This window comes from Ptychodera flava, chromosome 22, assembly GCF_041260155.1.
Source record: "Ptychodera flava strain L36383 chromosome 22, AS_Pfla_20210202, whole genome shotgun sequence".
In the NCBI taxonomy this organism is placed as follows: Eukaryota; Metazoa; Hemichordata; class Enteropneusta; family Ptychoderidae; genus Ptychodera; species Ptychodera flava.
The window spans coordinates 19638918-19647898 of record NC_091949.1 but is presented as its reverse complement, the minus strand read 5'-3'; positions in this window follow the sequence as shown (position 1 = coordinate 19647898).

Sequence of the window (8981 nt, the reverse complement as noted above, 5' to 3'; positions counted from 1 at the left end):
TATTGGCGTCATCAACTTTCCTTTTGTACCATCAGTGTTGTATGAGTAAAAGTTGTCAGAGATAAAGGACCCCATACGGAAAATTAGATGTTTCTCTAATTCTCGCCACCTCATAGTGTTTTTCCTTTTGCTTTAGCAAACTACATCATTATGTTTTACCCACAATGCATTTCAATATAATATTGAAATGCACTGTGGGTAAAACATACTTCTCACTACAGCAGCTGTTTGAGATAGTATCTGATAAATACTTTAAAAACAATACAGCAACTGTTGTCATTGCAAAAAGTTCTGTTTTTTTCGTGAAAGTTGCTAAAGTCATTCATCTTTTCATCTTTAGAGGCATCTCTGGCATGACTTTCCTGTATAACCTAGAACTTCGCCTGTGCTTCTGTAATCTTATATGTTTTACCGGTAGAAATCCGCAATATTAAAAATATGGTCGACCGCCTGAGACTAGCATAGTATGACTCATTTAGATAGCTGTAACGCATTGACTTTTGCACTGCCTCTGTACTCGCTGAACAACATCGTTCAAAAGACAATAAAAAGCTATTAGCATCAAATGAAAGAGGCCTGTTTACTTTTGCTACTTACTAAAGTTCCTTGAGTCCATAACACAGGACCTCGCCTCCATTTGGTTTTGATATAGGCTGGTACTATACGTATTGTCGAATTTCCGTCTCGTCTTACCAAAGTGTGTGGGTGGCTGTTCGGGGAAACCCAAGATGCCACACACTGACCTGTGTAACCATCCCGAAGCAATTTTTTTCTACGTGCCACGCTTGGACTGGAGTAGACTTAAGACTTCCTTTCGTGCCGCCGATGAATTTTCACACGAGTCCACCCATCAACGTTTTATAACTCCCCAGTTGAATCCCACATCCCAAAATTAGATGCAGAGATGTAGCTTGTTTCATGTTTTGCCTCACACCAGCTGTTCTCGCCTCTTTGTAAAGGGCGAACAACAACGTAAAAAGAATACAACGGAAAAGCAAAGATATGAAAGAAGAGACATCCAATAGTCAATCCCTACAGCTTTTAATCGCATGAGTTGGTTCCCCAAGGCCTTGCCTCCCACAAATGTTGTAACTTGCTTTTTTTACATAATGCCACTTTTGAAAACGCCCCAGCGGATGTCAGAGAGAGATATAGTCCGGAGTCACTTGTCGTGATTTTGGCTTCCGTGTGCATTTCGTGAAGACTCTTGTCAACATACATCATTTTGTTCCTTAAAACCTGGACAGTCCAAAAAACATTGTTGGCATTTTTTCTTTCCACTTTGTCAAGGTCAAATTCAAGGTCATTCGTTACTCAGCAAATTCCATTGATTAAGCATTGTAGTGCATACAAATTGGCTATAATCATTGACCAAACTACTTCATAGTACCTTCAGTGGTGTAAAGGAACTTAACAGCTCATAATAGATTTGAAATACCTTGTTTGAGGCATTATTGTTTCTGTTTTTTACCGTGTTATGTGGATTTATATGCAATTACAAGGATTTGCTTGTGCTGCAGTTGTACATCGTTACCCATGCATAATGACATGGATCAGTTTCTGACATGCACTGCGCTTGACAACTACATCATAGACTTTATCTTATCAATTTCTGTGCATTTCAGCATAAGCCATCCACAGTATTATCAGCTCTGGTAGGTTGTAAAATCCAGACCTCTGCGAAGATTTAACGAGTGTAGACTGGATTACTGTGCAGCTAGCAATGTACTCTTTTATGTCTTTGCTTGTAGTAAGAGTAAGTCTTCCCTTTTCCTCGCATTTCTCTCCAAGTGACAAGTCATGTAAAACGATTTGGATGTTTCCTTAGTAATAATAGTAGGGATTAGAGACTTGTTGCTAAATAAAGGCTACATGTAGAAGCCATTTATCAAAACTAAGCCTCTGCACTGAGAAATATAGGCTATTACCTGTGTCTTTTAAAAATCAACTCCAGTACACATAATGTTGTACTAACCAAGACACCCATTGCTAGAACATTGATATAGAGTACGGAAAATGATACATTTACAATAGGTTAATCTTGGGTTAGGCCAAAGTAATTAAATTCTTTGTTTTGCGTCCACTCTAAATGGGAAAAGGTACGCGTCTAAGCGGCTGAAAAACACACACAAGAAAATTAACACAATGTAATTTGATTGCAGCAAATAAAAAATTGTAACAAAATTTTAGTTCAAAAAAGCTAAGCGGTCATGTCCTAAAATTTCCTATTCAAATACATTGTGTGTGTTTTTCATGAAAACCTTAAAAACCTACGCGGATGGGGACGCAAAACAAAGAATTTAATTACTTTGGCCTTACTGAGACACAGGTTTAGTCCATAGGTTATTTAGGATTAAAGACTACAAAAGAAGTCCAAGGCAGTGTTAGTAGTTTCTCAGAACCGTTGTCCAAAGGATATTTACTCGATATTTTAACGTCACGGAATAGTCAACATTTAGTGGTTGCGTTTCACATATAAATATTTCATATAACTGACAATGCACATAACATCGTCAAAATTTTCAGTATGGAAAAACATACCATTCCTCCGAAAAGAGGACGTTCTGAAACAGACTTACAGTCTTTTTCAGAACGTTCTCTTTATGCCTGATACGTCAGGAAGCAAGTGGTGAGCTTGTGTCAATTCCCACTGCATATGACACAGTGCTGGAGTTTGTTCACCAGAGAGGTGAATTTGATGATGGTGTCTTTCCAGAAATAAGTTCAAGACTCGGGGATGATGATTCTTTTTCCCTTCGAGCTTGTGGTGCTAGCTGCCATAGGGAATGCTATGCAAATACTTGCCACAGAGGTCTACTCCAGAGAGCAACATTGCGCTATGAAAAAGCATTAGAGCAAGGTGGTAGCTCTGTATTATTAGGTAAAGTAACTTTAAACCTCATCTACCATGGAAAGTGCTGGTTCATCTGAACCTAAAGTTGCTTTCACTAGACCATCAGCTTGTACATACGACAAAAGCATGTGTTTTTTCTGTCAACAATATAGTTTTTCTTTGGGTCCTCTCCATACAATGCTGGGAAAAACTACAAAGGGCAGTAAACAAAGGAAAATCAGACTTGTTAAAAGTCAGACTCAGTGGTGCAATAGATCCAAAGGATGCTAGAGCCATTGATATGAAATATCACAAAAGATGTTGGACCAAAAACGTTGAAAGTGTCTTGAGAAATTTAAACACAAATGCAGACTTACACTCATTGTGTGAGAGTGCATCTGCAAATGTCGGTAATGACAATACCACCATGCTTGCTGCATATATCGAATTTTTTTCCTTGTTGGAAAATGCTTTCGCTGAAGGAGCTGTTTTTAACCTGGGAGAAGTACATGACTCATATTTGGCAATACGTAAGGAACATGGAATTGTGTGATCGTAATACTTTTATAGCTAAACTTTCTTCAGGTTAGAGTTATGGCATTAAAAGTCTTTGACCTTTGACAGAAATGTTAAGGACCAGTCAATTCTTCGGCGGCGGTGGATTATTTTTTGCCGGTGTCAAAAAGTGGCTGACCTCCCTATTCCAACTTTTGAAAACAGGGTGACCCCCCTGTGCGCGACAAAAGGTGGTTTTCATGTTAGTTGTAAGATAGGACCTTAAAAGTGTCAATTCTAAAGTTTGAATACAGTGTTTTGAATGAGCTGTGAATGTATTCCACACTTTTTATGCATAACCAGATCTCCAGAACTGTTATAAGACAAATGTAAAATTTGTTAAATATTAGTGCATGTTGCTTTCTCATACTGAATTCTCATAGAGGAAACAGAAAAGTATCAGGAACTTGTCATGCTTTTCATATGAACTGCAGATTTCATAATGATTAGTACACTTTGCAAAACTGACTTTCAATTTACAGACATCAAGATATTTCTGACATATATCTCTGATATATTAAAATACTGCGCCCTAAGGGCGCGCCGAAAAATATTAAACATCGAGATATCTCTGATATATATATATGTGATATATGAAAGTCATGCGGATGAAGGACGTGATGAAAAATATGTTTGATATTTTTAAAGTAACGCGCCTGAAGGGCGCGCCGAAAATCTTTAAACATAAAGATATCTCTGATATATATGTCTGATATATTTAAGTTTCGCGCTTGTGGGGGAGCTCTCAAAAATATGTCTTATTATTATTAAAGTTACGCGCCCGAAGCGCACTCCGAAAATGCAACTCAATGATGAACTTTGTGGGTGGCAAGATGCATTTTAGGCAAGTATAAGCCCGTGTCGACCCCCCTATTTGGCATTTCAAAAACACGGTGACCCCCTCTATCACCAAGTCAAAAACAGGGTGACCCCCTGAATCCACCGCCCCCCCAAGGCCAAAGAATCTGACCGGTCCCTTAGACATGTGATTTCCTGAAACTGTTGTATAAGTTTTATGAATCTGAAATTGTATACAAGATAATCAATGTGATGTTTAAGATATGGAAAATAAATGTGATATTTAAAATACGGAAAACTTAGAAAGAAACTTCATACTGACCTTTAATTGACCTTTGCATGAGGGAAAATGCCAAGAGGGTTTGACTACGCAGTTTCTGCGTAGTGAAGCGTCATTACGTATTCATGGTGACCCCTGGCCAGCTGTCAATATCTTTTGGGGCTTTTGTCTTTTGGCCTGCTTTGCATATGCGTCGTTGGACACGACCTGCCAATCACCCAGGTAGTCAATTAAACTATTAATTGACTGTTTACCGACCCAATTAACACTATCCAGCAGTATCAGTCATATTTTAATCGCGTGGCCCGGGTGGGCACAACGTAGGAACGCGTGTATTTCTATGTGTACGTTTCACTTGTGGTGTTGTTTGTACCATCGTGCGTTTGAAGTCCTTGTTTCACCTATAGCATTACATTCAAGGTGACAGGCTTACTATTAATGTTCAGTATCATTGCACCGAGTTCTGCCCACGGTGAAAACCACCTGTTTTGCCTACTAATTACTGCCCGTCGCTGCCCGTCCTGAATGTAGCCTATCTATAGCTACAGTAATCAGTCAATATATAATTCCCCGCTCCTTATAATTTTTATATAAACCACAGTCTCTCTATCCACGAGGGACTGTGTATAAACTTATAAAATCATAGTCCGTGCCGTAAAATTGTTGACTTTCGATGCGATATACAGGTTGATCGTTGAATCGCACCGGCGCATCCATGTTTACTTGCCCCATAAGCTTACTACTCTGCAAAGGGTGGGTAGATGGAATTCCTGGGCCAAAAATGAACACCGGGGCGAAACTTTTTGTGAATCCATGTGAAAACATAAATCATTTATCAGTTTTGATATATACTCCTAAATTGTAAGTTTGATCAAAATCGAGACCACATTCAAGGGCTATGCAGACTGTCCATGTACGCACACACAGTGACAAGAAGGCGGCAAACACCTACTTACCAAGCACATCGAATCGGCGAAAAGAAGCATAAAAAAGCTATAGGCTCATCGCCAAAACAAACGCGCCAAGCGCTAACAAAAACCCATACCAAGCGGCCCTTTTCAGGGCCACCAAATACTCCAAAAAGAGAACTACCAAAAAAACATAAAATGACATAGAACACACAAACACTTAAAAGAATAACAAAAATCGTACACATAAAAATAACGTAACAGAAAAAATGGCCGTGGAAATAAATCAGCTATTTCCAAAGAAAAGCCGACAACAACATGAAATTCAACAACAACCTATCATCGCTCAAACTATGAAACTCCGAAAATAGTACTAGGCAAAGGCCTTAAAATTAATTCGAACGCCAACAAAACCAAACAGAATAAAACCACCTCAGGATTTCAACAAATAAAGTCGTAAAATGTGACTACGCTACATCGTGAGACACAAACAATCGCAACAACACAAATTCAAAGAAAAGTCAAATTGGGCTCCACAAACAACAAAACCAAAAACTTGAAAGCTATCTGAAGCTGCTAAACTCGCACTTCTAGAGATACCCTTTCAAACAAGGAAACAAAACATGTCGCGTGCTAAAGAATCGCGATAAGCCAGCTTGCAAACAATAGACAAATTTCGGGAAAAGAAACCCTCGACAAGGGTCGGTTTTCGTCACTGTCAACACAAACGATTACGTACTCGAATGCGAAAGGCAATTACGCAACACTCAGTATTATACACAACAAGCCAGAACAAACAGTAAACAAAGTAAACGAACTATGAATCAAAATGTACGAGAACAAGCACATCAACCAGGATACTTGTGATTATCTTGATCCAATAACATAAAATCCGTACCACCAGTGGTACTTATTGCCTAAAAATTCACAAACCTCCGCAAAAATCTAAAAGACACACCAGTCAAAACAAAATTTACCGAAGTAAAGAAACATAGAACAAACAAACCGAACCACCAAACGGACTCACAACGTGACCAAAAATAATATACTTGCCTCGCTAATCGAAAAGCAAGACCACTAAAATGCATTAAAATAAATTTTCACAAACACAAACTAAGGAAAGAATCTACACCGCGACTGATGAGAAACCACACCCGGGTTTCGAAACGCAAGCGTCAAAGGGCGACTCTATCAACTTTTGTAACAACATAGGTCCGGCTGCGTCTCGCCATAAGCTTTCCCCACACAAACAAAACATTACCGTACACACTAATCCAAACTTCTCTACAAATATCCAAAGCGAAACAAACATTTTTATTAACACACACAATCGGATAAGAATGTAGGAACACATTTTCGAAACGAATCAAACACAAACTCGACATAAAACATTTAGGATAGTTAGGTGGGGAGCCTCTTTCAAATGTTTTACATCTCGCTATACTGTCTATGATTCTAAAAATAAAGTCATCTGCCACTTTTTCTGTATACGCGGTTTGGCAAAACTCATCTCTTCAATCGAAAGTCGGGTGATTTCATGGTTCTTTGGGGTACGTCGAGCTTAAGGAATGTGGTTATATTCGCGATGTTTTATTCGAAATTATTTATTTCTTCTAGGGCAAATGCACGTAATTCATGCTGTTGGAAATACTGGCCGCTCATAAACAAGACAATAAACTCAATATCTGTGCATCTTTACTTTTATTGTCAAAGTACCACCGACACCCCAAAAAACCAAATGGTTCAGTCCACGCGTGGGTTCAGTCCAGGTATTTGCAACGCCAGTCACCTAGGCGACGGTAATCCGCACCACTTATCACCATCGGGAAGGTACTCCTCCCCCTATACCACTGGCGATCCCACCCTCAAGGCACTGCGTCATTCGACCAAGCATTGTTATTGTAATTTCCTGCATAAAATTAACAGCGAGGTCAACCGGTCAAACCGTCTTGGGATTTTCTGGCATGGTAAAGTAGTTATATGTATTCTTAATGCAATTGCCTTTTTTTCAACAAACCTAAATGTTAATGATTGTAAGGAATAATTCATATCAAAATGTATGTTTCCAAAAATTATTTTGTTGCAAACTGGGCATAAATATAGCTAAGAATAACTGATTTTTGTTGTTTTTAAGAAAATGACCTTGAAATGACCTTCATAGTTGTCAGAAAAAATGCCAACAATGTTTTTTGAAAATCTTGGCCATTAAGTAAATCAATGAGCTAGGTTGGCAAAAATCTTCACTCAAATCACACGGAATGACAATTGACCCGGACTAAAATGGAGGTCCAGGGGAAAAGGGGTACTCTAAATATTTCAATATAGGTTGTTTGGCATCTACCGATGTTTATTCCAAATATTGACCGAGTGTTAGGGATTTTCTTGACATATTTGGGGAATATTTACTGATTTTTTTATATTACATTGGTAGGTTTTCCTAACCCATGTACACTTTTTCTTTTGTTATCGACCCATATTTGGTTTTTGATGAAAGTCGACGCATTTTTAGGAATTTTGCGTGAACAAGTGACCCGTACAACGTTCGGGGCACAAACTCGTACGAATTAGATGACCAGAGAGTCATTAAATACCTAAAATTTCGATATTCTCCGCCCGGGAATCGAGGAGAAGGAATATTTCACCCGATGAAGTGATGACAACACAAATAGGTCAGATTACCGATGCTATAAAATGAGCAGCCAGCAGTCGTATAAACGCAATAGAACTCCTGACAGTGTACGCAAGTGTGGATGCAAACAAAAGGGAGAGCGACAACTTTTTGTGAAGGCAAACTCTTTATGTAAACCCATATCCATGACTTCCACGATGAAACATGCACACACATGCGTGCACAAACATTTATACATACCTATCCTACATACCCTACTTACCTACCATACACACATACATACATACATACATACATACATACATACATACATACATACATACATACATACATACATACATACATACATACATACATACATACATACATACATACATACATACATACATACATACATACATACATACATACATACATACATACATACATACATACATACATACATACATACATACATACATACATACATACATACATACATACATACATACATACATACATACATACATACATATGCACACAACCACCCGGCACCGCGACCAACACACAGACAGTTTGTGTCCCTGTACACACGTATTATATATGTAGTCCATAGAATACTAGACGTACATTTCACATAAGGTTACACATTGCCAAAATTTATTTATCTGCATCCTAATCCAGTAATTCTCAATAAAGACAAAATCTACATAGATTTAAAAATAATGTTTAAAAGATCATCATAATGAAGTACTCGGAATCCTAGAATCACTTTACAGTTTTAATCAACATGAACAATCTGGTGACCGTTGTTAAATATCCGTTTGAAAGCATTACTGTAACAAGTGTAGTATTGACAATTGAATTGTATTGTGGTCATCAAAATCAAAATCACAAAGGTTTGCTTAACTATGTAACATGACAATGTATCATATAAGACAAGTGGCGACAGAAGCATTATAACATATATACTAAATTTGTGGAAAGACTTACAGTACA